This window comes from Stenella coeruleoalba, assembly GCF_951394435.1.
Source record: "Stenella coeruleoalba genome assembly, chromosome: 10".
Classification (NCBI taxonomy): domain Eukaryota; kingdom Metazoa; phylum Chordata; class Mammalia; order Artiodactyla; family Delphinidae; genus Stenella; species Stenella coeruleoalba.
This window is the reverse complement of record NC_137156.1, coordinates 98,772,708-98,800,627: the sequence shown is the minus strand read 5'-3', so window position 1 is coordinate 98,800,627 and position 27,920 is coordinate 98,772,708. Positions and strand designations below refer to the sequence as shown.

The 27,920-nt window shown below is 49.7% G+C and overlaps 1 protein-coding gene across 1 annotated transcript in view; it reads right to left on the bottom strand.

The window, feature by feature from the left end:
* Positions 1 to 27,920, bottom strand: part of SLC6A11 (solute carrier family 6 member 11) — a gene marked incomplete at its 3' end in the record, with an annotated part of 119,659 nt that overhangs the window by 65,811 nt on the left and 25,928 nt on the right. The gene's annotated exons all lie outside the window — the stretch shown is intronic.

Sequence of the window (27,920 nt, the reverse complement as noted above, 5' to 3'; positions counted from 1 at the left end):
TGAGAGCCCACAGTGGTGCTGTATCAGTGCTTTCCAATCTTTTTTGGACCAGAACAGAAGAAAGCAATATATACGATATCACAACTCATACACACAGAGAGCTGAAACAGGAAGTTTCACAAACTCATGCTCATCTCACATGTGTGATGCACTCTAGTATTTTCTATCATACTGTTGTCATTTTTAAACACTGGTCGTGGCCCTTTAAATTCATGTCAATTCACTAATGGGTCAAGACCAACATTTTTTTTTTTTTTTTGCGGTACGCAGGCCTCTCACTGCTGTGGCCTCTCCCGTGGCGGAGCACAGGCTCCGGACGCGCAGGCTCAGCGGCCATGGCTCACGGGCCCAGTCGCTCCCTGGCATGTGGGATCTTCCCGGACCGGGGCACGAACCCGTGTCCCCTGCATCGGCAGGCGGACTCTCGACCACTGCGCCACCAGGGAAGCCCCAAGAGGGGAGGGGAGGAGAGGAGAGGAGAAAACAGAGAAGGGAATGGGAGGGGGAGAGGAGGATGGGAGCTGCTTAGGGTGGGAAAGACCCAGTGTTTTCCTGGAATCATTTCCGCTTGGTCTGCTTGGAAGCAAGCGATTGGACCCCATGAACCTGAGAGACCCTTGCAGCCCATGGAATCTGCAAGAATCAAGGCGGTGAAAGGAATGAAATCTTCCCTAAGCTTTCCTGAACAAAAGCTGCGTGGAAGGAGACAGCAACACCTTGACAGAGCACAGGAGTTCCTGTTCTACCTGAGGTGCCCTCAGGACTCAGTGTCCCCTCCTGGTCTTACTTTTTCTCCCTCGTCACATCCTCTCCTCCAATCACTTCATCCCTCCACCTATTTAGAGCATCAACTTGTTAATATTTGGGGGCCACAGACACTTCTGAGAATCTGATGACAGTTATGGACCCTCTCCCCCTTTCCCCCAAGTGTGCACTTTCACAGATACGTGCACCAGCTTTTGGATGGTCCAGAGGCTCAGATTCCTCAAGTAAAGAACCTGTGCTCTAGGACCTAAGATCTTAATCCCTCCATCACTCTGGAGCCTCTCACCCCTTTGCCATGCAGGGTTTCTTTCACTAGCGGCTCAGGCCTTCACTCCACTCATTTATTTATTTACTCACTCATTCACCCACAAACCCTAAACACTCCTATGTACCGAACACTGAGCTAGACTCCTGAATGAATGGGAGTCACAGGATGAAAGTTTCTGTTTCAAGAGGCTTCCCACTGACAGAAAAGACAGGCGGGTATGTAGGTAGATAATTAATGCACTGTGTAATCGGGGGAACGCAAAGGATGGTGGAGCACAGAGAAGGGAGTAGCTAATCTCAGGGGTAGTCAGAGAGGGCTTCTCCAAGGAGGTGATCCAAATGTTGTCCCGTAAAGGATGAATAGGAGCTCAGGACATGGGAAATGGAGACGGAAGGAAGAAGGAACAAATAAAATCCTACTATATGCTGCGCACTTTGCACATGACAATAGAAATTGCTATGTTTATTCACCACTTCCACACACCAGGCATTCATTCTTCAGACAGTTATGAGTACTGTCTTTTTAGATATGAGGAATGTCAGAGAGGTCACTGCTAACTCACCTAGGGTGGCCCAGCTAAGGAATGGCCGATGTGGGATTCACAAGGAGGCCTGTCTGACTTCAAGGTCATGCAATCAACCATGAGGCTGTATATGTGACTCCCACGACAGCAATGCAAATTCAGTGTTATTTTCCCCATTTTTAGAGACGTGACTCTCAGAGAAGTTACGTCATTTGGTTGGTAATTGACGAAGCAGGGATTTAACCTCAGTCCTGAACAACGGGAAATAAGAAGCAGCAGGGGGTGGTGTCCATGGGTCCTGCCAACACACCCTGGATGATCTCATCCAGACACCGTTCCTAACCTACCATGATGGTACCCACCTCAGGCCACCCACAACTCTGCCCCACAAATTTCGATGTCCATGGCCCCAGATCAACCACTGGCTCAATCGACAAGGCATATAATCAATACAAACAATTTCTTGCTGTCACATATATGGTCACCCAAAGAAGTTGAAAGTAAGTCAAATATATAACTATAGACCAGTAGACGATACTAGTAATAATAATAAATTAGAGACCAGTAAACAGTAAATGTCGATGGTTCCTGCCCAGAGAGCTAATTAAGATTGCTATAAAACCTCCACTTCCCTTAGCTTTGTAGGCACAATCTATCACAGATCTTCAGCATTTCACACAAATGCTTGATTCTCCTCCTTCAAAATGAACCCCCCTAATCAACCAGCTTAAGTCTATGAAGCTGGGAAGGCTAAAATCTATTGCTTTCATCGTATAATTTCCACTTTGGTCTCTGTTGTACGGCAGAAGATTAATTATCCAAAATGCCCAGGACCTGATGAATGATATTTCTGGAGCTTAACCCCCAATGCTCACAAAATTTAGGGAAAAAGATGTTATCCCGTAAAACGTAAGAGCAAACGAAAATCACAGACATTTGGCCTTCATCTATGGGACCATCTTGATGTGACTAAACGTGCTGGTTGTGCTCTGTCTGGTCTGTGGTGAGCGGACTGGGCCACTGGTGTGGCATCAGGGGTCCTTTATAACCTGGCCACACGCAGCCTGCCATGCCCGTGGCGGTACACAGAGCAGACTGCTCCTCAGTCGGCACACGGGCAGGATTTATTAAGTGGCTGATGAGTATTCTGAAACAATTCCAATGTTCGGAGTTCTAAATGGAGGCTCTGCTTCTATAGGACATTTAGGAGAACTCCACTCTCTCCACTGGCACCCACACCCTCCTTTTGACACTCATTTTGTAAAACCGTAAGGGAAATAAAATATTCAGGTAAATTGCCCGAAGACCACAGCGCGGACAAGTCAGCCTGCCAAAGTGAAACCACTGGGTGTCAGGCCTCAGCTAGAACAATCCCTTAGTAAGCTGATGTTTGAGAGCCCGGAGCCGGGTACAAAAGGTGGTTCAGGAGGGTCATTATGTAATGCACGCAAGCGGAGAGCAGTATGAAAACTGAGACGCATGGCTGGCCCAGCTCTCCTAAAAGCCCCTTGCAATCGGTCTCTACCCTCAACCGTCCTAGACACGTGCACATCACCTTTGATTTTTCCCAAGAGTAGCTGGAGACTGTCCAAACAGTACACATCTTGCTATCGAGAACCTGCACGTAAATGGTACACATGCTGCCACATCCCTCCTGTGCCCATGCCAGACATCACCCCCTATCATGATACCCTGAAGCTAAGCCTGGATGTGGCCCCAGAACCCTCCGCGTGGGACTCCAGGCAGCCCCATTTTCATCTGGGAAGAACCCACTATCTGCTCCCCTTGCTCTAGTCCATTTTTCACTCATGCCTTCACCATCCACTGCAGGTCCTTAGTCCCGGCCCTCAGAATGGTGAGACCAGGTGTTGTGCTCAAGAACTGCTGGATGTGTGCACACGGATGAGGTGCCCAGGGTTATGAACCCACCACAGCAGCGTGAAACCGGGAAAGGAGGCTAGAGAGGCAGGTTGGAGGGTCTCCAGGAAGGGCTCTGGCCTTCTCTTGGCAGTGACAGCGGGGTTGGAGCTGGGTCTCCAAGGCTAAGCAGGAACGGGAGAGCTGAGTCAGGCGGGGAAGGTATGGAACCAGCCAAAGATGTGGAAATGAGCACAGATCTGGTCCCCTGGGATGTCTAGGCACCTCCAGGTTGTCCTGCGGGTGCTCAGGCTGCAGTCAGCCTCACCGAGGCTGCCCTCACATCCCAGCAGGAGCGTCAAGTCCTGCCAACGTGATCTCCAACTATACTCGAAATTACACCCTGCTTTCATCCTCATCGGCAGGGCCCTTCCTCACCTTTCTTCTCAGTCATGTGACAGCCCCATTCCATAGCCCAAGTTTTAAAAATAAGAATCTGGCCTGTGTCTTCCTGCTCCTGAGTCCACCTCCCAGTCTCTCACTCAGGGTCGTGGGATACAGAGCGAAGGGCTGGGCTTCACGTCAGGAACCCTGTGCTCCAACCCTGGCGCTGCCCCCACTTGCTGTGCGACTCCGTCGGTCTCCACCCCTCCCCCAACCACTTTGCTCTCACTGTGCCAGGTTCCCCGCCGCTGGGGCGCATGCCAGGCCTCCTTCAGGCCTCCCTGCCTTTTCATGCCTCCCTTTGTCCGGAACGTCCATCCCCGGCTCCTGGGCCACCCAAGGCGTTAGTCCTGGGTACGCCTGAATCCCCACAGGGCTGAGGACTCCTCACAGCCAGGGGCCCTGCCTTCCAGCTGCGATATCGTCCAATCTACTGTCCACATCAGGCAGGGAGGCCCCCGGTGGTGGGTTTCAAGTACCTCAGTCTTACGTCAGGAGCCACCCTCTTCACTATAAACCACGCCTGTCTGCCACGTCCTCCCTGCCCCTCACCCCACATCCATCCCTCAGTCACGCCAGCATCTGCCCAGCACTGTAGCTGTTCTCTGTCAGCTGTTTTATTGTCTTGCAAATTTAACATTTCTAAAATGTAAGTTCCACAGAAAAAGGGAGTTGGGTCTTTTACATTCTCTGCTGTATCCACAGTGCCCAGGCTGGCATAAGGTACATACAATGTGCTCAATAAATATTCGTTAGAGAAACAAATCAGTAGTCTGACATCTGGACCCCGAGGTTAGAATGCAGGTCTTCAGAATAGCTCTTGTGCTTTGTCCATCTGAAATGCTAGAACCACATAAAATGGGGTTCAGAAAATTGCATCGGATTTTAGGGAGTGTTCATAAATAAGTAAACCACAGGAGATGCGGCTTTAAAAGACAGGCGAGTCCGCTGATGGAGGGCAAGGAAGTTCAGGCGCAAAGTTCAGTTTCAAGATGTTTGACGCCCTAGGATCTGTCTGGAAGGGAGCCAAGCAGGGCTCAGGCATTATGCTAAATTATGCAGGGTCTGCTTACGGGCATAATAAGGTCACTGACAAGGTACCATCAAGCCTGGCTGTTCCTGGCCACTGCCAGTGATGGCTTGGACCCAGAGAGGTGGGTGTGGGGGGAGGAGGGTCTCAGCTGTCAGACCTCTCAGGCCTCTGAAAGGAGACTCCTGACCAAAGCACACCCTTTGGTTCAGAAAGAGGTTGGGTTGGGTTTTTTTTGTTTTTTGTTTCACTATTGTTTAATTTCCTTTTAGCAGGTCAAGTCCTTCTGAATATAAAGGTTAGCACAATTGGTGGTAATTGTACTGTATCCTGTTTTAATTGACTCTAATTGCTCATTTGCATTCCAATACTGGAATTGTGGGGTGTTTTCTCCCTACTTCCAGGACAAAGCTATTTATTTCATAGGGGGAGGGGATGGTCGGATCACTGAGAATGCCACGAAAGTTGAAGAAGGGCTGCCCCTCCCTACGTTTTCTAGGATAATGGAGTCAATTGGAAAGCTGAGCATTGTTCAAAAGGCATTGAGCTAGCAGGGTGGTGTTGGCGCAAGGACCCAAGACCACAGGGTCAGAAGGTACAGTTTGCTGAGCAGTTCGGGCAAGTTCCATGCTCTCCCTGGGCTGGCATTCTACCATCGACAATGAGGCGAGGTTAACTAACCCAAACTGTAATCACTCTTACCATCTGGCCCATTTTTTTTTTTTTTGCCACATACACGTATCATCTTTGCATTATTTACTTAATATTTTCTATAAATCAATATGCTCTTTTACATTAAATAAATATTATGTAATAAGAAAACTGTAAGTTGCCGCGATAAACTGAAAACCATTCTCTCTTACCACGAATAGAAGATAAATGCAAAAATAAATGCAATGAAGATAAAACGGGATTAAATTCTAAGCCAAAGGTTCTGAGTCTGAGCTGTGTTCTCTCTTAGTTCAAAACCAAGTATAGCAGGTGTCAGAGAGGTGCTAAAAAATAAGCCAGCTTACTGCACCTTTTGCCTTAAGACACATGAAAAGGGAATACTGTCTCATTATGTGACGGGATGTTCTTTAATCTGGGCTCATATACCCCCAAAATCACCCTGTGGACCGCCAGGAGAAAGAACACTTCCCCTATGTGTGAGAAAGACAGGATGGATGAAGCTGACGTCCATCCCCGCAACAGCAGTGTTTCCTAGAGCAGCGGTCCCCAACCTTTTTGGCACCAGGGACTGGTTTCATGGAAGACAATTTTTTCACAGATGGCCGGGGGGTGGGGGAGAGTGCGGGGGTGGGGTTGGGGGAGGCGGGTGTGTGTGTGGAGATGGTTCAGGTGGTAAATGCAAGCGATGGGGAGCGGCAGATGAAGCTTCGCTCGCTCGCTTGCCCACTGCTCACCTCCTGCTGTGCAGACCGGTTCCTAACAGGCCGCGTGGTCCGAGGCCCAGGGTTTGGGGACCCCTGTCTAGAGCACAATCCTTTTCAAAGGACCAGGACTCCCTGGAGCTCTCCAGGGTCCTGATCCTGACTTGGGCTGAACCTTCCTCTAGCCAGCTAGCTGGAGCTTGGAAGACACTGAGGTTAACTGAGCACCTACTAGGTGCCTGAGATGTGTCACAGAGTATCTCTAACTGATCTTAATACCACTTGAATAAGTTCTATCCCCACTCTGCAGACAAAGAAAAAACTGAGGCTTGAGAGAGAGGTGGCTTGTTCCAGGTCACAGAGCTGTCAGTGATCAGGAGTTTGCCCTCTCCACCACACGTGCTGGGCTCTCTGCTGCAAACCTGGCGACACAATACTTTCCTGTCTTCAACTCCCGTTTGCTCCTCTGTCTGTCCTTAACCCCAGGGGCCCAGCTTGCCTGACTTTTGGCAGCAACTCATCATTGCCTGCTACCCCAGCCATGTTTGCCTCTGTGTCTGGGGTACATCTGCCCATCCCATATGGTTGGAAAGCAGGGTACTGAACATCCAATCCTTAGAGAATCACTGTTTTGAACACCAACAGATTTTTCCCAGCTTTGGATTTTGAGAGAGCACTACCTGAACTCCTAGGAAAGAACGCTACAGCAGGCACCAAACAGTCTGGCATAACTTCCATTAAGATGCTATTGATCTCTAGGAACAAGTTGCCAGGAGAATGAGAATCTGAAAAGGGAGGTCACCATGGACACATCTGGCCTCTTCATCATTTTTAGAGGTGTTCTTAGACCGCTGCAGCAGAAACAGTAAACGAAGAAAAAACATTCTGTTTCAAGTAACCAAATTCTAAATAGGTGGAGGGAATCATGTTTGCACAAGAAAATACTGAAGGTATTCACTATTCAAGGAGGTAACAGTACTTTAGCAATGCAGCAATATTTCCACGAGGAGCTAAAGTTTTCATTTTTGTGCAGTGACAGTGGTTTGTCATTAGCACCTGTGTGGAGCCTAAAAGAACATGCCAGAACATTGGCTTGCCTTGGGATCCAGGTAACATGGCCTCAGCCCTGAGCTGGGCTGAGGAGTAAGTGAGGGAAAGTGACAAGGGACAGGATTAGAACTGAGAGGCAACAAGGGAGGGAGGGATAACTGGGTTCTAAGTCCCCATCCCACCACAACGGTAGAGACTCTGAGCTGTCCCCCACCAAAGATCCACTCTCCCTTCTTCAGCAGTAACAAAACCCCTAAGTTTTGACTGGATCCACGGCTGCCTAGAATAAAGACATTTCCCAGCCTCTCTTGCAGCCAGGTGTGACCATGTGACTATGTTCTGGCCAATCAGATACAAACAAAGGTGCCACGTACAACTTCCAGGTTGTATCCTTAAAGGGAAGGGCTGTACCCTTTCCTTTCCTTCTTGCCCTTCCCACGGGCTGGAATGAAGACCAGGTAGTGAGCCATCTTAGACCATGGAAATAGGGACAACACCCACAGGAAGGCCGAGGAACAAAACAGAAGGAGCCTGGGTCCCCACAAGCAGGCAGCTTATGCCTGGACTGTTACAGGAGAGAGAAGTGAACCATCTTCTTCCTGCTATTGCTCTTTGAGGTCTTCATTACAAGGAGTCAAACATGTAACCTAAATATCTAACCCTTGAATCTAACCCCTGACTACCTCTGTGACTGTGGGTAGGGCCTGCTCCCAATCTTAGTCTATGCCACCTTTCCTTAAGTGAATGCACCCACCCAGATGATCCGCACTATTCCTTTCTACTCGGAATGAAGCGAAGATGCTGAGGACAACCTGAGGATCTGAACGTGGACTCTCGAAAGCGACCATCCTACACCTGGGGTCAACCAGGAATAGGAATAAATAGAGTCAGGAAGCCTGCAGGAAGGTCCAGTCCATCATATTAAAAGAGAAGTTAGAACAGACCTGCCAGAGATCACCATTTCTTGGAAATCCACAGTTCCAACCTTCTCTGTCACAGTTTAGACTGACCTGACAGTGTGGACACCATCACCAAGTACAAAGCTGTGTGCCTGGGTTAGAAGGTCTCTGCAGCCTTCCAGGGCCTCCATCTTCCTCGGTGTAAAATGAAGATAACACCTGTTTCCAAGGTCGATGTGAAGATTAGAGATCACCACGCCAAGCACATGACACAGACACTGACCGCTCAATAACTGGAAGGATTCTGACTGCCTTTGCTGGTATCACTGAGGCAAGACGCAATGCCCTCCAGCCCAGTGGCCTTGGCTGGCCAAGAACAACATATCTGGGGGCTCAAAAATGCAAACAGAGAGGCTGTCTTAGCTATATGGGGAGGGACAGAGTGGTGTCGCCCAGAAATCCCTATGGGATTCCCTTACTGACAAAGGGAGTGACTGGCAATGTGGTGGCAGTGGAAGGCTGGTGTTAAGAGGTGGTTATTCATTGGCTGGAAAATCTGGGTGAATCGGGTGAACAGGACTCAGAGATTAAAAAAAAAAAAAAATCGTCAGGACAGAGAGAAGTGTACACAGCCATCCTGAGGAGGTGTAGCAGCCAGACTCCGGGATAAAGGATGGAAGGCAGTGGGAGTGAGCCATAGGGGCCATTACAGATGGAATCCTCTGAAGTCCTAGCTCCAGCAGCGGCTGAGGGGCCAGGGGGCAGAGGGTCCTTAGATGGAATAGAAGACATTCTATCAGGCTGGACCAGTTAAGACAGAATTCCAATTTAAAAGAATAGAAGGGATTCAAAAGCTGAGTTGGAGGGAAGGACGGGTCCCAGATGTGCCATTGCAGACATGTTTATGTCAGGGATGAAGCTTGCCCTGCAAAGGGGGAAGCCGCGTTTCTGGAGAAGCTGAGGAAAACGAACATCACCAACCGCTGTGGGGCTCCAGGAACCCCGCGAGGAAGGGGCTCAGGGGCTCCCCACTGAGGGGTACGTGGTTGCTGGGGGCTCACGTGCAGCTTATGGAGAGGAACTTGCAGAGACTTCTCGGACACTGACCCCAAAATGTCACCCCCAGCCCTGGTAGTTCAGGAGAGAAGGATTCACTCAACATCTAATCTCATCATCAGGGTTGGGGCATTGTGGGCAGGAAGCCCAACATCTCAGGAGGCCAGGGAATGGTGTGACTCTTTCTTCTTGCTGATGGTTGGCACCAAAAAGATCATCCACACCCATGGCCTGTTCCAACCTTGAGATCCCATGGCTTTATTATTTAGTCGTCAGGGACATCCTGGTTGAAAGCAGGGGGCTCAAGAGGGAAAGTGCTCAGTTTGGGAGAAATGGAAGATCAGGGGATACTCGGTAATGACGTAATGATGGGACTAGTTTTTGTTGCTGGCTCTACACGCTTTGCTCTTACGCTATCGAATTCTAAAAGACAGAAAGTAGTATCATTCCCATTGCACAGAGGTGGAAACGGAGGCACCCAGAATTAGAGTATTTGGCCCACGGTTGCCCAGATAGAAGAAGGTAGGATTCAAGCTCAGAGCCATCCAACTCCAAAGCCGACGCTCAACTACTACCCAGCCCCACGGGGAATTCAAGGGCAGCTTCATCTCACACCACACCTCCCTGTGTTCCCCGAACAAACCCTGCACTTTCCCACGTGCAAGACTTTGCTTCTGTTCACCCAGAAGCTCCTTTCCTCCTTCTCTACTTACCAACATCTCGCCAGTCTTCAAGACCAGTTCAGTTACTATGTCTTCCAGGTCTCAGCATGAGGCCATCCAGGAAGGACAAAATGCTCCTTCCATAGCCTACAGCACACTGGGCAATACAGCACACAGATACGGGATAGGCCTTGACTCCAGAAAATCCAAGTTCAAAACCCAGCCTCTGGTGCTTTCCATGTATGTGGCTGATTTTTGGCAAGCTGTCTTTCTAGGTCTTCCTATTCTTTTCTGTAAAGTGCAGACAATAATGCAGCAGATTGACTCAATCCCTCTGAGCCGTAAGTTTTGTTTTGTTTTTCAATTAATTTATTTACTTTTGGCTGCGTTGGGTCTTCGTTGCTACACACGGGCTTTCTCTAGTTGCTACGAGCACGGGCTACTCTTCGTTGCGGTGCGCGGGCTTCTCATTGCGATGGCTGCTCTTGTTGCGGAGCACGGGCTCTAGGTGCGCGGGCTTCAGTAGTTGTGGCTCGCGGGCTCTAGAGCGCAGGCTCAGGTGTGGCGCACAGGCTTAGTTGCTCTGCGGCATGTGGGATCTTCCCAGGCCATGGCTCGAACCCGTGTCCCCTGCATTGGCAGGTGGATTCTTAACCACTGCACCAACAGGGAAGTCCCTGAACCGTGGGTTCTTAAGTCCATGGAATGTGGATAACAGTTCCCACCCCTCATGGCAGGTGTGAGCTACACGAGCCAGTGTCTACACAGCAGCAGGCACAGCAGCCCTACTCAACAGCTCTCCTTCCTCCTGAGCCCTTTTTCATTCTTTACTCTCGTGCACCTGCCTCTCCCTTACTGAGGGTAAGGGCCTTATCTTTGCGTGCTCTGCGTGCTCCTCGTTGAGGCCTATGAAAGCTGTAAACACTCGGTGAATGAGTCCATTCTGACCCCAATTACCCAGTGAGAATGAATGGGACAAAACAGGACATCAACCCATGTGTCTACAACGGGCTTTCAGTGCAAACAGTCTGCTCTCGCTCGAGCCTCTCCATCTGAAAGTAAAGGACATTCTGTCCAATTCGATTCACCAGCCATTTATTAAGCCCACTGGGTGCCAGGTCCTGTGCTGGTCTTCGACATCATGCTGATGAATGAGCCAGACCCAGACGGTGACAGTCATGACGAAGGACCACTGGGGGGACAGCAGCAGTGGGAGCTCAGGGACACAGAGGCAGCTCAGGTGGCAATGTGTCGCCAGAGAGGTCCTCCTGGAGCTGGGCTTTGAAGGGAAACAGGCTGTCCTGTTGCTCCCAAGGAGTCCTGATCTAGAACATGCTGTGTGAATACATTCTTTAGAACAAGAAGGGTCGGCACACAGGGCGCTTCAGCCTAGGAACCTCACCTCTAGGAAAGAAACAAGATCTGCACGGTGGCAGGGAAGCCATGTCCGCAGGGGACAAGAGACTTAAAGAACAACCACATGCACAAAGATTGCGGAGCCCAATTCAAGTCCTTGTCCACAGGATACCTAAAAAGAAAAAAAATCACTGGAAGGGGGAGTCTGGTGTTTAAGCCTATTTCATGGTGAATTAAGATGAGCGAGCGAGTCGATGCTATTGATTTTTACACATCTCCACCACGAAGACCACAAAAATGAAAACGAATCCCCCGAAGAGCCCAAGAACATAAATATTCCGTGCAGAGCCCAGCCAAGCTTCCACCAGCATTAGGAGCTATTATTTACGGCCTGGAAAAGACACTGGTACCTTGGCTTAGAGTGATTTAAACACCATCCATCTCTCTTGGACTAGAAGGCTGCTGTCGCCATGGCAACCAAGGGCACCATGAAAGCACACCCCTAAATCCCGGGCAAGGGTTTACTGGTGCAGGGAGGTTATCGAACAAGAAACACCACTCCATGTCCTCTTACTTTAGTCTTCAACACACTCTTAGTGATGGAGGGGAGAGGACAGCGTCCATGCTCAGGGGCTGTGTCTGCAGCCAGAAAGGGCAAGATGCTGCCTGGATCCTGTAAGCATCACTTGTTCCCTAAGACAGACTGCTTCTCATCCATCCCACAGGGCAACGACTGGGGGGCTCTCCTGGGCCCTTTCTCAGGCGTCCTGAGCAACACGGGTCCTTCCCAGACCACCTGTGCTAGCTGCAACACGCTCCTTCCAAAACAGCTTCATTGGTTGAAAGAAGAATCCATGCTTGCCTCCTGTTCTTGCCTCAGGTGATGGCCATCTGTCTTGTTTCCCAACTCTCCACTCAAGGGCCGCTCCCCAAGGACACCAGGGCACCTCATTAACGGACACGTCTTTCTCCCAGTTCCCAGCTTAAAAACTTTCCCCCATTAGATGCTTCTGCATTCCTGCTTCCCTTCCTCATGTTTTAGTCTTTTACCAGTTCATTTTTTCACACATTCTTTCCATCAATTCATCAACCAGTCAGCCAACTCTGATTAGCATCTGTCATGTGCCAGTTACTGCAGTAGGCATAGAGGATGCGAAGGTAGATCAGGAGCGAGCCCTGCCCTCTGGCTGTCATGGGGGCTGCTTGCTGGGTCTGCAGATTTCTAAGCGGTTTCCCGGAAGTCCGGCCTCCTCCCACATCTGTTCTTTCTCTACACACTCCCGTGGCTTTTCTTACCTACTCCTGCGGTTCTTGGGGCCACTGATGTGCTCATGATCCTCAATGTCTCTCACCAGCCCAGTGGTATCTCTTGAGTTTAAGACCCATACTTTCAACACCCTTTTGTGTACATCCACCTGGATTTCCTACCTACAACCTCATGCTCAAAACAAAAATTGTTACTTTCTCCCCCAATCTGTTCCTCCTTCTGTGTCTCTTTCTTGGATAATAGTGTCACCTACACGACAACCTCACTGTGTCCTCTTTGAGTTCAACTTCTGAACTCAAACGAATAAAGCCTTTGAAAGGGAGAGACGCACAGTCGGGATCCACTGCCCTGCAGCCCCGATGCTGCCCTCCCCAGGCGTGGCCAGCTGCAGGGGGCCCTCCCTCTCCTACTCTCTTCCAGGTCCCCCCCCCACCCCCGCAACCAGCCTTTCTCTACTTCCCAGAGAACTCGGCTTCCTCCACCGCTCATCTCCCCAAGTCCCATATCTTTACGCCTCGGTGCTTCTCTTGAATTCTCTCCCTGGGTATCCCACCCGTTCCCAGAGCTTTAATGCCATCAACTCTAAAATGCGTTCTTTTAGCACTATTTATCTTGTTGTCTCTGAAATCAGGATGTCCCCCAGGTGGCATGTAGTTAGCACTCTCTGAGTGTAAGGGACCTGGCTCAGAGCTGATCCTTTCATCATCACTTTGGCTGAGTTACGGGCTCTGTTGGTTAAAATATTTTTAAATCAATTTAATTTAAATCAATTGCTGTTTGATGTTTAAAACGTCTTTTTAAAAGATTACACTGTGTTTCACAGACAGAGGGTTCAAGTTGATACTGTAAAGCAAATATAAATCATTAGAGAAATGATCACGATCCTGTATTTTCTTGCAGAGAAACAACCAAGTACTTTATGGATCTGAGAAGATACGCACCAGTAGACGAAGCTGGGTTATGCTGTTACTGCAGTACATGCAAACTGATCGCTGTCGTACCTCAAACAATACCCCTGCAGACAGGAGAACCTGCCGGTTCCTTTGGGAGAGATAAATAATCTTCAAAGCAACAAGAGTCCGGTGTGGTTATTTCACGTGTCACAAAGGAATAACCAACGTGAAGGTAACGTAGAGCAGATTAACTAGCAGTATTTCTGCTTCTGACGTACATCCTTCTTCACTGGACGTATTATGTACCTTCTGGCATATAAAACACCAGTGTAACTTAGAACAGGTAAAATATGGCATGTCAGAGGTTTCTCATCTTTTGGGGGACACAGGCCTTTTTGAAAATCAGATGATAGCTATGGACTCATACCCTAGAAAAATGTACTTATTCACATGATCCCATCATTTTTTTTAAGATTTTTTTTTGATGTGGACCAATTTTAAAGTCTTTATTGAATTTGTTACAATATTGCTTCTGTTTTTTTATGTTTTGGTTTTTTGGCCGTGAGACACGTGGGATCTTAGCTCCCCAACCAGGGATCGAACCCATACCCCCTGCATTGGAAGGCGAAGTCTTAACCACTGGACTGCCAGGGAAGTCCCCTGATCCCATCATTTTTATACAATTCCGAGGGGTTTCAGGGCCCCCCCCCCCCCGAAGCATCCCTGGGCCCCAGGTAAAGAAATCCTAACACACAAACTGATGACTCTACTCCACATCCCTCTGTCCGAGCTCCAGGCTTCCCGTCCACCACCCGGACATCTCCACTTGCCAGTCTCAGAGGCACTGCAAACGTAACGGGTCCCCAAAGAGAGGCATATCTCCCTCAGTTCCGGCCCAACTTCTCCCTCCCCTGACACCACCCCAACTCACTCAACAGCTCCACCAAGCGCGGGCACTCAAGCCAGGAAGCTGCTTGGACTTCTCTGCCCCCGACACCCTCTGCGTTCAGTCACCGAGGGTGGATGCTTACCCTTGTGTATTTCTCAAACCGTCCTCTTCTCTCCGAAAGCTGCCACCACCTCCCACCGAACGACTACTATGTGGAATGCAGCCTCAGGTCCCATGTACCCATTCCCCATGCCACAAGCATGGTGGCCTTTCTCTAAAGAAAGCCCGGTCACGACACTCCTCTGCTTTAAGCCCTTTGTGGCTCTCCACCACTTGCATCTCACTAGGTGCCTTCCTAAGCCACCCCTGCCTGCCACTCCAACCCGTCTCCCTCCGTTCCCTGTCAAGGACTGTGCACTGGCCACCCTGAACTTCTTTCTGTTCCTTTCCTGAGCCATGACCCCCCACTCCACCCTCTCTCTGTACCAGCCCACACTTTGCACAGGGACCACATCTTAGGTATTTGCCTCTGTGTCTCCAGGACTTACCAGGGTGCCTATAATCCAGTAGGTGTTTAATAAATGCATGTTGAAGTAACCTTAAGGCACATTGTTCCATAAAACACTAATGCAGTACTAAATGCTCTCCTGAGGCAGAAAAACAGAGAGGGTTCTGGTCCCAGCTCTGGGGCCTTGAGCAGGTTACGGCACCTCTCCAAGCCTCAGTGTGCACATCCAGAAAATGGGAATGAAAACATCTACTTCAAAGGGTTGTTGCAAAGGTTAAACAATTTAAGATAAGTTGGCAGTTGCTGCAAAAGCAGTATTGTCACCTAAAGGGCAACCTGGAGACACATAGGGCTATTTTAGGTGACCACAAAGACTGAGGGTCAGCATTTAATGACTCAGGCCTAGGAAAGCTGGCAATCCTGCATGCACGGGGACAGTCCCGCACAACAATACTGCCCTGTTTTTCATGATTTCTAAACGTGCCACCAGACGCTCATGGGTGTGGGTTGCTTATAATTATTAAGCCTAGAATCTGATTCTGCTTTACATATAACCTCAAAGTATATTTCACTTCATTTTAATATAAACTGAATTTTCCAGAAATGCAATTACCATATAAATTGAAGGTGGATGGTGCTATCTTTTATTCAGTGCTTTACCAAATGTTATCCATCATTTAAGAAGATCACGTCACTACCGGCGATGCCACCAGTGGAACCTGAGTAGCCAGTGCCACTCCCTTCTATGAGTCCATGTTTGTAGCCATGGTATTCACGGAGATTCTATAATAATGTAGGTGCTGGCTCTTATTTCAAGATGTAAAACGTAGAGGAAAAGTACAGACAACATGTGGCTCTCCCATCTCGCAGCCAAATGCAATCACTCCAGGGTGGTGCTGGTACCCGTCGACTAGATTATGTCTGTGTCTGAGCCTTTACATGTTGAAACACATGTTGTTTTATTATAAGTTGCTTCCTTTCTGCTTTTCCTTTAAAATACAGCTGGGATATTATATAGATTTTCTCAGACTTACCTGTGCTGGTAGATTATTTATGACTTGCACTTCTAGGTGGCAAAGGCAGTGTTACAATCCTCACCATCAACAGGGGTGCTGGGTCTATAAACGGGGCTCGTAAAGGCTGTGGTGCCAGTGCTGGCACAGAGGCAGCACTGGTTTCCCGGTGTCAATACGATGACCGTCAGAGCACCGGGCCAGTCATAACTGTTACACAACATACTTGTGATTCAGGGCCACAGCAGTGCCTGGCTTCTGCAGAGTGAGTTACTACCTGCTCCAATGTTCTCACTGGAGGGCTCTCGTTTATTACCCACGGGCGGCTGTCCAACAGGAAGGAAGGCAGCTGCTGCCCAGCACAGAGTGCAATGTGAGGCGTGTCGGGGACCCCTCCACTCTCCTCAAATACATCCTTGCTCAAGAACTCTCAATGGCTCCCCATTGCCCACCTGCCCACGGGACCTAGTCTAGCCCGACCCTGGAGTCTGGCCCAGCCTATCGCTTCCAACCTCCACAGCCATGCTTGATGGTCCCCTTCCTTACCCCTCCTCCTGCACATAGCCATCCTTCAGCGTGAAGCTCACGTCCCACCTCTCCCAGGGGCACTTTCCAGACAGCTCTGGGCCACAGCAACTTCTTTATCCAAACTCTGTACCAGCACTGACCGAGCCATCATTTGACAGTTCATCTATACTACAAAATGCTGTTAATTATCTCCAAGTGAGTGAATCCAATCTTACTGCCCCACTAGACTGAAAACTCTTTTAAGCTGGAGAATGGGTTTATAGAAATTACAAGCCATAAAATAAAAACAATAGCGATTTGTGTGTTTACTGTGTGATAAGCAGATAATTTAAAGGCAGCACCTCACTTAAGCTTCACAGCAACCCAACGAGATGGGTCCTCTGACTGCCCCCAGTGAAGGCTGAGGAAACAGCTCAGAGGCAAAGAAAGGCCCACCCCCAGGGTCATGCTGGAGGCAGAGCTGTGATGCAAACTCCTGTCCGCCGGGCTCTGCTCTCTCCCACCCTCCCACCACCGGTGGGCCCGTAGTGAGCACTCGGGCCGGGGGGCGGCTGAAGGTTCACTTACTGAGGGCTCTGCATTCACCAGTGGGAAGAACAGTGGTTGGGGATCGGCTTCCACCTTGGCGGACCTGGGTTCGAATCCTGCCTCTGCTAGCCACGTGACCCATGCCCATCACCTACGCCTCCGGGACTTAATTTATAAAGTGGGCGTGCTGACCCTCACCTGACTGTCTGCTGTAAAGTTAAATTAGACAATGAACAGAGAGTGCCGAGCCCAATGTCAGGCATACAGTAGGTGCTCTGTAAAAGGCATTTCCTTAGCTTGGGGGAGGACCCGAGCTTTGAACCTGGGCAGCCTGACCCCTTAGCTTCTGTGCCCCCTGCTCATCTCCCTGCACCCCCTCGACCTGCAGTCACCCTCCATTTGCTCATCATCCCCAGAGAGGGTCTCGCACCTACAGCTGCACACAGGTCACACGCAGCTGCCATCCACCCTGCCTCCTTTTCCACTTCTCTCCCCCGAGAACGGTTTTCCCTCTGCTGTTTCTTTAGCCACAGGGAGGGCAGGGGGCGGGCAGGGCGGGGACGAGAGCTTGGTCGTGTGACTGCCAGGAAGTGCTTTAGAACTTTCACCTCAATCCATCAAGCAGGTCCTAGCATGTGACAGGCATCACACACTTGTTGGCTGATTGAATCAACACGCGATGGTTCCCAGCACCGACCACGTGGGCTACCCCGGGGACAGAGAAATGCACAAGGGCCCCCGACAAGCCACGGGTGCTCTGTCAGCATACACAAAGAGGAAGAAAGAGGCAAGGAAAAAGGGAGGAGGGAGGACAAAGGATGCAAGCTAGCTTCTTGGCCTTTGTACGTGGTTCCTTTTACCTGGAATCTCCTTCCTCCTCTGCCTTTGGGTAATTAATAACCACCCGTACCTCCCCAGCCAGCGTGGATCCCACTGCTTCCTGCATTTATCCCCAGCACAGTGATATTTTGTAACTGCCTGTTTACCTGTCTTCTAAACTCTAGCCTCTAAGGTTGTTTAGAGTTGATATCTGTGGTCCTGGGCACAGGACACGGTACACAGGACATGTTTAATAAATATTTGCCCTACAGGGTAGGAAATCACTCTGGGCCCACAAGCCCAGCAGTCACGAGACAACGAGAGGCAAACTCAGGGCAGCCGGATGCTGCCGAGGTGAGAGCCTCGGAGTGAAGAGAAAGCCGCGAAGGATGAGGGTGCGAGGGGCCCCTGAAGGCTTCCTGGAGGAGAAGAGACAGCAGGAGGGTGAGAAAGCAAGAGCTGGAAGGGGGCAAAGTGCCCCCGGTCACCCTGCTCATCTGTCAAGTGAACATGGAGAAGGGAGCGCTGGTGGAAAGTGGGGACAGGGAGGCGGGTCTGAGGGAACAGGTGTTTGGGGTGAAGGAGACTTACCTCTTTCATCCAATCCTAACATTTCCCAAATGCCAGGACCGGACTTGAGCTGGGCCTTCAACCATGAGCATCTGGGCATGAGGAGAGAGACGCTGGAAGCCCGGCAGGAAGCAGGGGGTGGGAAGGGAAAGTAGACAAAGATTCTTGGGGCAGATAAGACTGATTCTGTCAGAGGTTTCACACCCTGTAGCCTTCCTAGCAAAATGATCTCCCATAGGGAAGGAAAGCCACATGAATCAAGCACTCCCATTAGCATTTTCAACGACTGGAAAAACTCTAAGTATCTTGAGTCCAGTAAGTCATGGAAGAGTTTACGATGTCATGAAAGATTTATTCAATGGAATTTAAAAATCGTCTTTTGGCAAAATGGGGGCAGCAGGAAGGCTCTGTGATGAAAAAGGCAAAACATTCAATTCTATCATGTTATGATTAAATGAGGTACAAACTATGGTTATACGAAATGTGTACAAGGATTGGAGGGCAACAGGGAAGTGATTTGGGGGGGACCATTTTTCACTTTGAAATAGCTATTGTTACATATTCTTTGGGCAATTTTTAAGACTCAGAGTAGGTGCTATAGATGCTGGGAAGCTATGGTGGAGTTCTGAGGGAACAGGTACATGACGAAAGCCATGGTTAAGAAAGCAGAGTCTGGCAGTGGCCAACACGCGGCCTGGGTCTGGGTGGCCTGCTGTGCCAACATCTGGGGGTGAGGTGGGGGGCACGTGGATGAAGGTGCTGGGAAGGCTCTGCTAGGTGGCTAGGCTACAGTCCCAGTTATGCAAGCAAACACTAATCTGGGTGTTGCTGTGAAGGTGTTTTATAGATGTGATTAAAGTCCATAATCAGTTGACTTTAAGTAAGGGAGATTGTTCTAGATGATCTGGGTAGGCTGATCCAATCGGTTCAAAGGCCTTAAGAGCAGAACCAAGGTTTCCCTAATGGAGAACGCCCACCTGTGGGCATCGTTTCCTGCAGAGAGCTACAGCCCACCCTCTGGACGCCAGACTTGCCCAGGCAGCCCTCACCACCACCAATTCCTCAACGGAATCTCTGAATACGTATCTCCTGGCTCTGCTGCTCTGGTTGAATGCTGACCGACAAAGATGGCCACAGGGGTGGGGAGCAGAGGGGATCTGCAGACACCCTGGTGAGAGACAAGCACAGTGGAGTGACGGACGCCTCCACAACACGCCAGTCCCCTGCTTAGCCCCCGGCCTGCATTCTGCACAGGCTCACGCCATCCCTCACTGCTCCCCCAGATGTCTCTTTGGGCCTTTGCCTGTCACTGTTCCCACCACATCTGTCAGAGCCAGCCCACCCGTCACCTGCCCGGAGCCTCCTGGACATGCTGACCCCTCCCACCCCACCCCCGGCATGCTCTGGCTGCCAGGACTTAAAAGTTCTCTCCCTAGTGACACCAGCGCAGCCCCCCCACCTGTCACTGCACCTGTCACGCTACCCTTGAAAGAAGGGGAAACGGAGGCCCAGGGAAATGGAGTAACACAGACAGCCAGGGAGGGCGATGGTGGCCGCACTAACTCACGCCGCTGGCGGGTTGTGGGGCAGGACTCTTGACACCAAACGTCGGCTCATTCCATCCTTCATCACTAGCTCTGTCTTCAGCTTCTCTGCCCAATTCTGGAGGGCAGGGTACACAGCTAGCCATTCTTTTAAACTCCCCCTTGCAGTGCTCAGCCTGGTGCTAATATTCAGGAGGCTCAACGTAAACACTTCTGCCCGTTTCTGGTTCAGCCCATGACACCTCGCTTGGTCTCACGTGGAGTGCAAAGCCGACTTGACTCCTTGACGCTGCCATGCGGGAGGGCGGCTCGTTTCCCAGGGAGACGGCCGCACGTGGATGGGCTGCGGGCAGGGCCGGGCTCCCCGGGGCGCTCCAGAAGGGTTAACAGCGCCCACTCCCCTTGGGCCCCCCTCTGTACTCCGAGGGCTTTCTCAGGAGGCGGCCAGCGCCGCGGGACCCCTCCCACCCAGAAACCACTCAGACTTTGGGGGGCCTTTGTGCTTTAATAAAGACGGTATTACTGAGTCGCAAAGCTTCCCTCCTTTCCAACCCTCCTCGCTGCCAGGGTTCCCGCTAAAGGTGAAGCGCCGTCATTCAAGGCCAAAGAAAGGGCTGAATCAAGACGCTAAACTCTTTTGACTTAATGTTACAATCTACGGCTCTCCCCGGACCAGTTGTGTGAGAAGTGCTCCCAACATCGCACAAAGGCCCCTCAGCAGTGGCTTGGGGTGTCCTCGGGCTCTGGGGGCGGAAGGCAGGGGATCTCCTTGCGGGGCTCTCTGCATGCATCTCATGAACGCTCTAGTTTCCTCTCTGAATGCAGACAGCAGCCGGGCGCTGGAAGAGCCCCACCACCAACGCCGTCCCCGCTTGCTTCAGGCTGCAACAAAGGCCACTTGAGGGCCGAGAGACAGCACTGCCCAGTTCCTTTCCTGGGCCTGTTCTCTCCCCTTTCACACATCTTTCCCTTTCATTCCCCCCTGCCCCCTTTACTCCTGCTTTATGCCTCATTGAATCCATCAGCCACTTTATGGGGCGCTCCTGAAGCATAAATGTTCTGTGGGGGGCTCCTGAGGGTTTCCCTGCTGGCAGCTCCAAACCCCCTTGGTGGTAGTGGGAGGGAGGGAGAAAAAGGCACACACTCGAGGGAGGAGCCACGGATGGCCCCTCCAGGCTGCATCTCCGTCTGGCAGGTCTGGGATAAGCTGGAGGCAGCAGGCACCCTCACCGGCCAAGAGGCCCCGCCCTGCTCCTCCCTGCTCCCGAAGGGGTGTGATCCCTCACGATCTTAGGGCAAGCAGCTTAAGCCCCGTGAGCCTTTGTCTTCCCATCTGTAAAATGGGGATAGCAATCGTACCTTTCTCATAGGGTTGTCTTAATGGCTCAGCGGGCTAATGTAGCAAGCGCCTTGGAACAGGGCCTGGATCAAAGTGCCACTGAAACATCTGCTTTACCATCACCATCATGCAGAGAACGCGGGCTGTTTAAGGGCCCTTGCACAAATGTAACGGAAACAGGCTGTGGTTATCAGTGGGAAGACAGGTGAAGGGGAGTAAGAGGTACAAACTACTAGGTATAAAATAAATGAGTTACAAGGATGATGTAAGTACAGCACAGGGAATATAGCCAATATTTCCCAATAACTTTATATGGAGTATAATCTATAAGAACATTGAATCGCTATGTTGTACACCTGAAACTAATATTGTAAGTCAACTACACTTTAATAAAAGAAAGAGTCCTTGTACTACCTCCAACTCCTCTACTTGTTTGTGAATGAAGGAAGGAAAAGAAAAAAATAAATCAATTCAAGGCTATTTGCAGCTGTTTCTGTGTGAGTGTGTCTGTGTGTGTTTTCTTCTTTCCTGCCTTGGTGTCCTGGAGCTCTGAAAAGAATAAAAACAGTGGCCTAAAGCAGTGAACAGGCAGGATTCTGCTTAAAACCCCAGCTAATCCTGCAGCTTCCTTTAAAGTGGCACTAGGAGGAGGCAGGGAAGAGGCCAGAACTATTTTTGTAGCACCCTCCCCTCCCAACCACTGCTCCTGGAGACCAGGAAACGAGGGGGAAAAATCCATAAATCATCCTCTGAGAGGAGGACAGAAGAAGGAACCGCCAGGGGGACAGAGCAAAGAACAGCGGCCAGCTGGGCAGGGAGTGCGGGTGGCATGAGGGGGCACCTGACTAGCTGGTGGGCAGGGAGGGCTGCCTGCAGAGGGCAGAGCATCTAGGCAAGAGCTGGGCAAGCCGCCCCATTCAAAACTCAAAAGAGAGAGAAAGGTCTTAGGCTCCTGTGCAGCATCGGGTCCCGCAGAAGGAGGACGCCACACCAAAAGGTGTCTCTGATTGGACACTTCTCTCCATCCCGCTGCACCTTCCCCCTGGTCACCCGCTACTAGAGCTCCCCAGCCTCTCCGCTCCCACCCGTCCATTGTCCACGAGTAGCCAGAGCCAGCTTTTCAGGATGAAAGTCAGATCGTGCTACCCCTGCTTAAAAATTTTCAGCGGCTCTCCACGGCCCTTAGAATAAAATCCCCGACCCTTCACCATGGCTGTTAGTCTGTCCCCTGCCCCATCACTTGCTAACATCGACTCCATCTGGCCTCCACCTTTACTTTGCCTCTCAAATTCACCGAGTCCTTCCCACTTGAGAATGTCATCTGCGCTGCTCACCAGGCCAATCCCTTCACATCCTTCCCATCACAGATTGGGGCCTCTCTCAGGGAGGCTTTCCTGGCCCCCCCCGTGAGAATGTCTCCTGCCCTAATTCTTCCCCCTCAAGGCCCCCGTCCTCCGCCCACAGCGTTTCTATAGCTGCTTGTTCTCCATCTCCCCCACCAACAGTCAGCTTCACAGTCTGACTCGCTCACCACTGAAAAGAGCCCCCAGCCTGGTACCTGGCACACAGTAGGTGAGCGATAAACATTTAATGAATGAACAGAAGAATCAATGAGTAACATCCATAGCAAGTGAGCATTTGGATACAAGAACCAGAACATTTAGGAGCTGGAAAGGCTGGGGTGAGATTTTAAGATTCCTTCAGAAAAGCTCTCCATTGCAAACGATCACTGTAGCTTTTCAGCATCTGAAGTGGTCCACGTTTGGGGTGACAGCAGTTTAGGTGTTAGTTTCTTGTTACACGGCAAATAGTTTGCATTAATTAGTTTAACAGAGGAGAGATCCATGAACTTTTTCTGTGAAGGGCCAGATAGTGAATATTTTAGCCTTTGTGGGTCACACAAACTCTGTTGCAACTACTCAGCTCTGCCATTGTAGTAGCACAAAAGCAGCTGAAGGCAACGCAGAAACATACGGATGTGGCTGTGTTCCAATAAAACTTTATTTACAAAAGCAGGCCATAGGTGAAATCTGGCCAAAGGCCAATGCTGACCGATCCCCAGGTCGGACTAAGGCCTAGCAAAGCCACACGAGAAGGACACGTAGTAAGGACCGGTTTTTTCAGTCTTCAAAGAATATGCATAGCAGGTACTAGGCTATCACCATTCCCTAACGTTGCTTCCATGCTGTAGGATGACAACATAGAATAAAGACAGGAGCACCTTGAATTTATTTGAAATTATTGTTTCATAGAACATAAAGGATTTCAGTTGTGTCATTCTGCATGTCAGCAATATGTTTGTGCAAATGGGAAGTTCTAAGAGCAATTTTCACTCTGGAGGTCCTGGGGAGCTACTGTTGAATGTCTAGTGGGTGGCTGAGTGGATGGATGGACAATAAAAATGGACAAGACAGGATGCTTTCTAGGGTGATTACAAAGTAGACTTGGTCAACAACTGGAGAGGTTAGGTGAGAAGTTGTCAAAACAAGTTAGTGGTTTGAGGCCTGTGAGACCAGAGGGAGGACCTGGTGGCGGCGATGGGCAAGATGGATTTGGTGGGCAAATAAAAAAAAAAACAAGGAAAGAGCAAAGCCAGTCTTTTCAACAAATGGACATCCACATGCAAAAATGAATCGAGACACACACCTTACACCCTTCACAAAAATTAACTCAAAACGGGTCATAGATCTAAATGCACAACTATTAAACTCCTAGAAGATAACATAAGGGAAAACCTAGATGACTTTGGGTATGGCAAAGACTTTTAGATAAAATACAACACCAAAAGTACAATCTATGAAAGAGCTAGTTGATAGGCTGGACTTCATTAAATTAAAAACGTCTGTTCTGCAAAAGACAATGCCAAAAAAATGTGAAAACAAGCCACAGACGAGGAGAAAATATTTTCAAAAGACCCATCTGATAAAGGACTGTTATCCAAAATACACAAAGAGCTCTTAAAACTCAACAATAAGAAAACAAACAACCGATTTCAAAATGGGTCAAAGACCTTAACGGACACCTCACCAAAGAGATATACAGACAGTAAATAAGCATATGAAAAGATGCTTCATATCACCTGTCATCAGGGAAATGCAAATTAAGACAATAAAGAGATACCACTACATATCTATTAGGATGGCCCACATCCAAAACGCCAACGATGCCAAATGCTGGCAAGGATGCAGATAACAGGCATTCTCTCATACTGCTGTTGGGAATACAAGATGGTACAGCCAATTTGGAAGGCAGTTCATGGTTTCATACAAAACTAAGCATGCTCTTACCATAAGAACCGGCAGTCATGCTCCTTCATATTAATACAAAGGAGTTGAAAACATATGCCCGTACAAATGCTTGCACGCGACTGTTCACAGCAGCTTTACTCCTAATTGTCCAACTTGGAAGCACCCAAGATGTCTGTCCATAGGTGAATGGATCAACAAACTGTGGTACGTTCAGACAGTGGAACATTACTCAGTGATAAAAAGAAATGAGCTATAAAGCCATGAAAAGACATGGAGGAAACGTAAATGCACATTACTAAGTGAAAGAAGTCAACCTAAAAAAGCTACATACAGTATAATCCCAATGATATGGCATTCTGGAAAAGTCTAAACTATGGAGACAGCAAAAGACTGGTTTTGTGTGTGTGTGTGTGGTTGCCAGGGATGGGGAAGGGGGGAGATGAACAGGTAGTGCACAGAGGATTTTTAGGGCGATGGGACTATTCTATATGATACTATAATGGTGGATCCATGCCATTACACATTTGTCCAAACCCACAGAATGTACAGCACCAAAAGTGAACCCTAATGTAAATTACGGACTTTGGGAGATTAGGATGTGTTTAAGTAGGTTCATCAGTTGTAACAAATGTGCCACTCTGGCGGGGGATATTGATAATGGGGGAGGTTATACAGTGTTGGGGGCAGGGAGTGCATGAGAAATCCCTGTACTTTCTGCCTCATTTTGCTGTGAACCTAAATCTGCTCTAAAAAATAAAATCTTTAAAAACAAAAAACAAGGACACAAGAAAATCACAAAGATGTCTCCATGTCTTAGCCACTTGATTTCCATTATCAGTTGAAAATGATTATCATCCAGAAGATGACCAGTTATAAACAGCCTGGACGTTTCCTCCTGAAGAAAGCAAGTGTTTCAGAATCCTATATTTTCTCAGGACTTGATATACAATTGAGAAACGTTCTTATTTATTTTGTTAATCCAGACTTGTGAGAATTTCCAATATTGTCCAGAGAGAGAAGAAAAATAACCTTGTAGAACTAAAACCAGGGCAAGAAAATAAATGGCTTACTAAGCCCCTGCCACGCGCTCAGAAATCGGATCCATGTGTTCTCGTTGAACCTGGACGTGAACCCACAGCTGGAGGTATGAGAACAGATGAGTACCAGGCCTAGGGAAGGCAGACAGATCTGGATTTGGATCCCAGCGCTGCTCTTCCCAAGCAGGGTGGTCTTAGGCAAATCTCGTGGCCTCTCTGGGCCTCCACTGCCTTATTTATATAATAGGGTTTGGACTTAAACCCTCCCAGCTCGGACAAGCTATATTCTAACATTCCAGAGCCAGTTCTCCGCCATTAGAAGCCCCACGTTCATAGGACCCGACTGTCTAACTGTTCCCCAGTGTGTCCCAGCACCTCGCAAGGAGGCCCTGCCCAGGCAGGATTCATCCGTTCCTCAAATGTTCACTAAGCAACAGCCATGTGCCGCTCGCTATGTACCAAAGCTGGAACCTAGCTACTCTCTCTCCAGCCAGAGCAGCTTCTTCTGAGAGTTGATGTTGCTTGCCCTGACTCTGGGAGATGCTGCATGCGGGCCTCTGTGATGTCAGAAGGATGAAAAGCACTGAGGAAGGCGCAGGAGGTGATGGAGTGAAGGTCACATACAGCGATTGTCCTTGGTGGGAGCAATGACGCCAACACAGCGTCGGGGCCCACACACCGCCCCTCGGGCCGCTAGAGAGCACTGCTACACCTTCACCTATCACCTTGCCACGGCTTCATCTGTGATCTGCTTATTTGTGATGTGATCCGAAATCCCTACTTACAGAGCCACCTGCCAAGAGGCTGAGCCTGCAGCGTCTGCATGAACTCCTGAGCAGGGGATGGGCTCTCAATTGAGTTAAGGCTGGGGTTATAGTTTTTGCCTTGGAGACAGGATGCGGCCAGGAACTTTTTCCAAGTTAATGAAATTTCAGAAATTTCTGGTGCAGCCCAGGTATGGAGAGCACGCTGGAACTTGGGATGCAGAGGAAGAGCCAACTCGGGCGTGGCCTGGACAACAGCAGGAATATGGAGTTCTCGCTGCTTCCTTCAACTGACTCCTGAGGGCGGCTCTGGCCAGGGTCCCGCAGGCAGGCGGCAGGGGCAACCTCTGCCCACTCAGGAAGACTCAGATGACCCTGTGTTTATTTTTAACTGTTTTTGTACAAAATCGAAAAGCCTTTGGACACTGGGCTCATGTTCAAGGTGAGATGAATGATAAACAGTAACAAAAGCATCAGACCCTCTCCTGAGGAGCCCACATGCTGATCCGGGCTCTCCTGGTCTCCCCAAACTGTCAGATGTGACCTACAGAACCTTGTCATTTATAAACAGCCAGGGAGCTGGGCCACCAGACCAGGTCCTAACCTGACACTTAACTCACTGTGAGACCATGGACAAGTCCCTTCTCCTCTCTGAGCCTCAGTTTCCTCATGCATAAAATACGGGTGCAGATGGACCAGATAATCTCTAAGGAACCTCACAGGTCCAGCAAACCACATCTCATCCTGGACACTTACCCTGGTCTTGGGCATGAAACATGGGGAAGAGCCCATGAAACCCAGTCTTGAGGAAAATACTGAACTGTTCATACGACTTCAGCATTTCCCTTAATAGCCCCATTTAGATCCAGCTGCAACCAACAATCATAGAGCACCTACTATGTTCTAGGCAGTCTCGTCAACGGCCTCTTCATAACCAATCCGCGAGGAAACGGTCATTGCCCTCAGGTCACAGACGACAGGAACGATGGTCCACTCACCCAGAGGCATGGGCTATGTGGTCACCGAGGCTTGGGGTTAATCCCGGCCCTCCCCTCCCTACCTGAGTGTCCTTGAGCAAGTTACATAACCCCGCGAAGCCTCAGTTTCCTCATCTGTAAAATGGGGATAATGCTAGCCCCTGCGTCTCATGGGGTTGTTTCAAGGTCTGAATGGAAGGGGCATCTGAAGTACTTAACAACCGTCACCTTGCCTTCCCTAAATCTTCTCTGAAATCTCTCGGAACATAGCTCACCGGTTCTTCCTTGATACTTGGTCCCTGCCTTAGGATTCTCTGACACACAGGCTCGATGTCCCAGCCAATGGCAAATGGCCCCACTGGGGACTGAGCTTCCTCCTGAGGGCCAAGTGGAATGAAATTCTGCCGTGGCCCAGGTCCAGGCCCGAGAGCCCAAAGCCACACATGCATGTGGACAGCCCATGCGCGCACCCGCACCAAAACCTCATCACTGCAGCCCTCGCTGGCCCAGCACGGACTCGCAGAAAGGTGGTCATCACAGTAGGAGCAATAAGAGCACCACCCATGATACCTCCTCCCTTTTTTCTATGGTTCACAAAGCACGTTCACATATGTCACCTGGGTAGGGTAGAGGCTGTGCTTTATCTATCTTTACATACCCACTGAATAATGCTAGGTATTAAGCAGATTCTCAGAAACTACTTCTTGAATGAA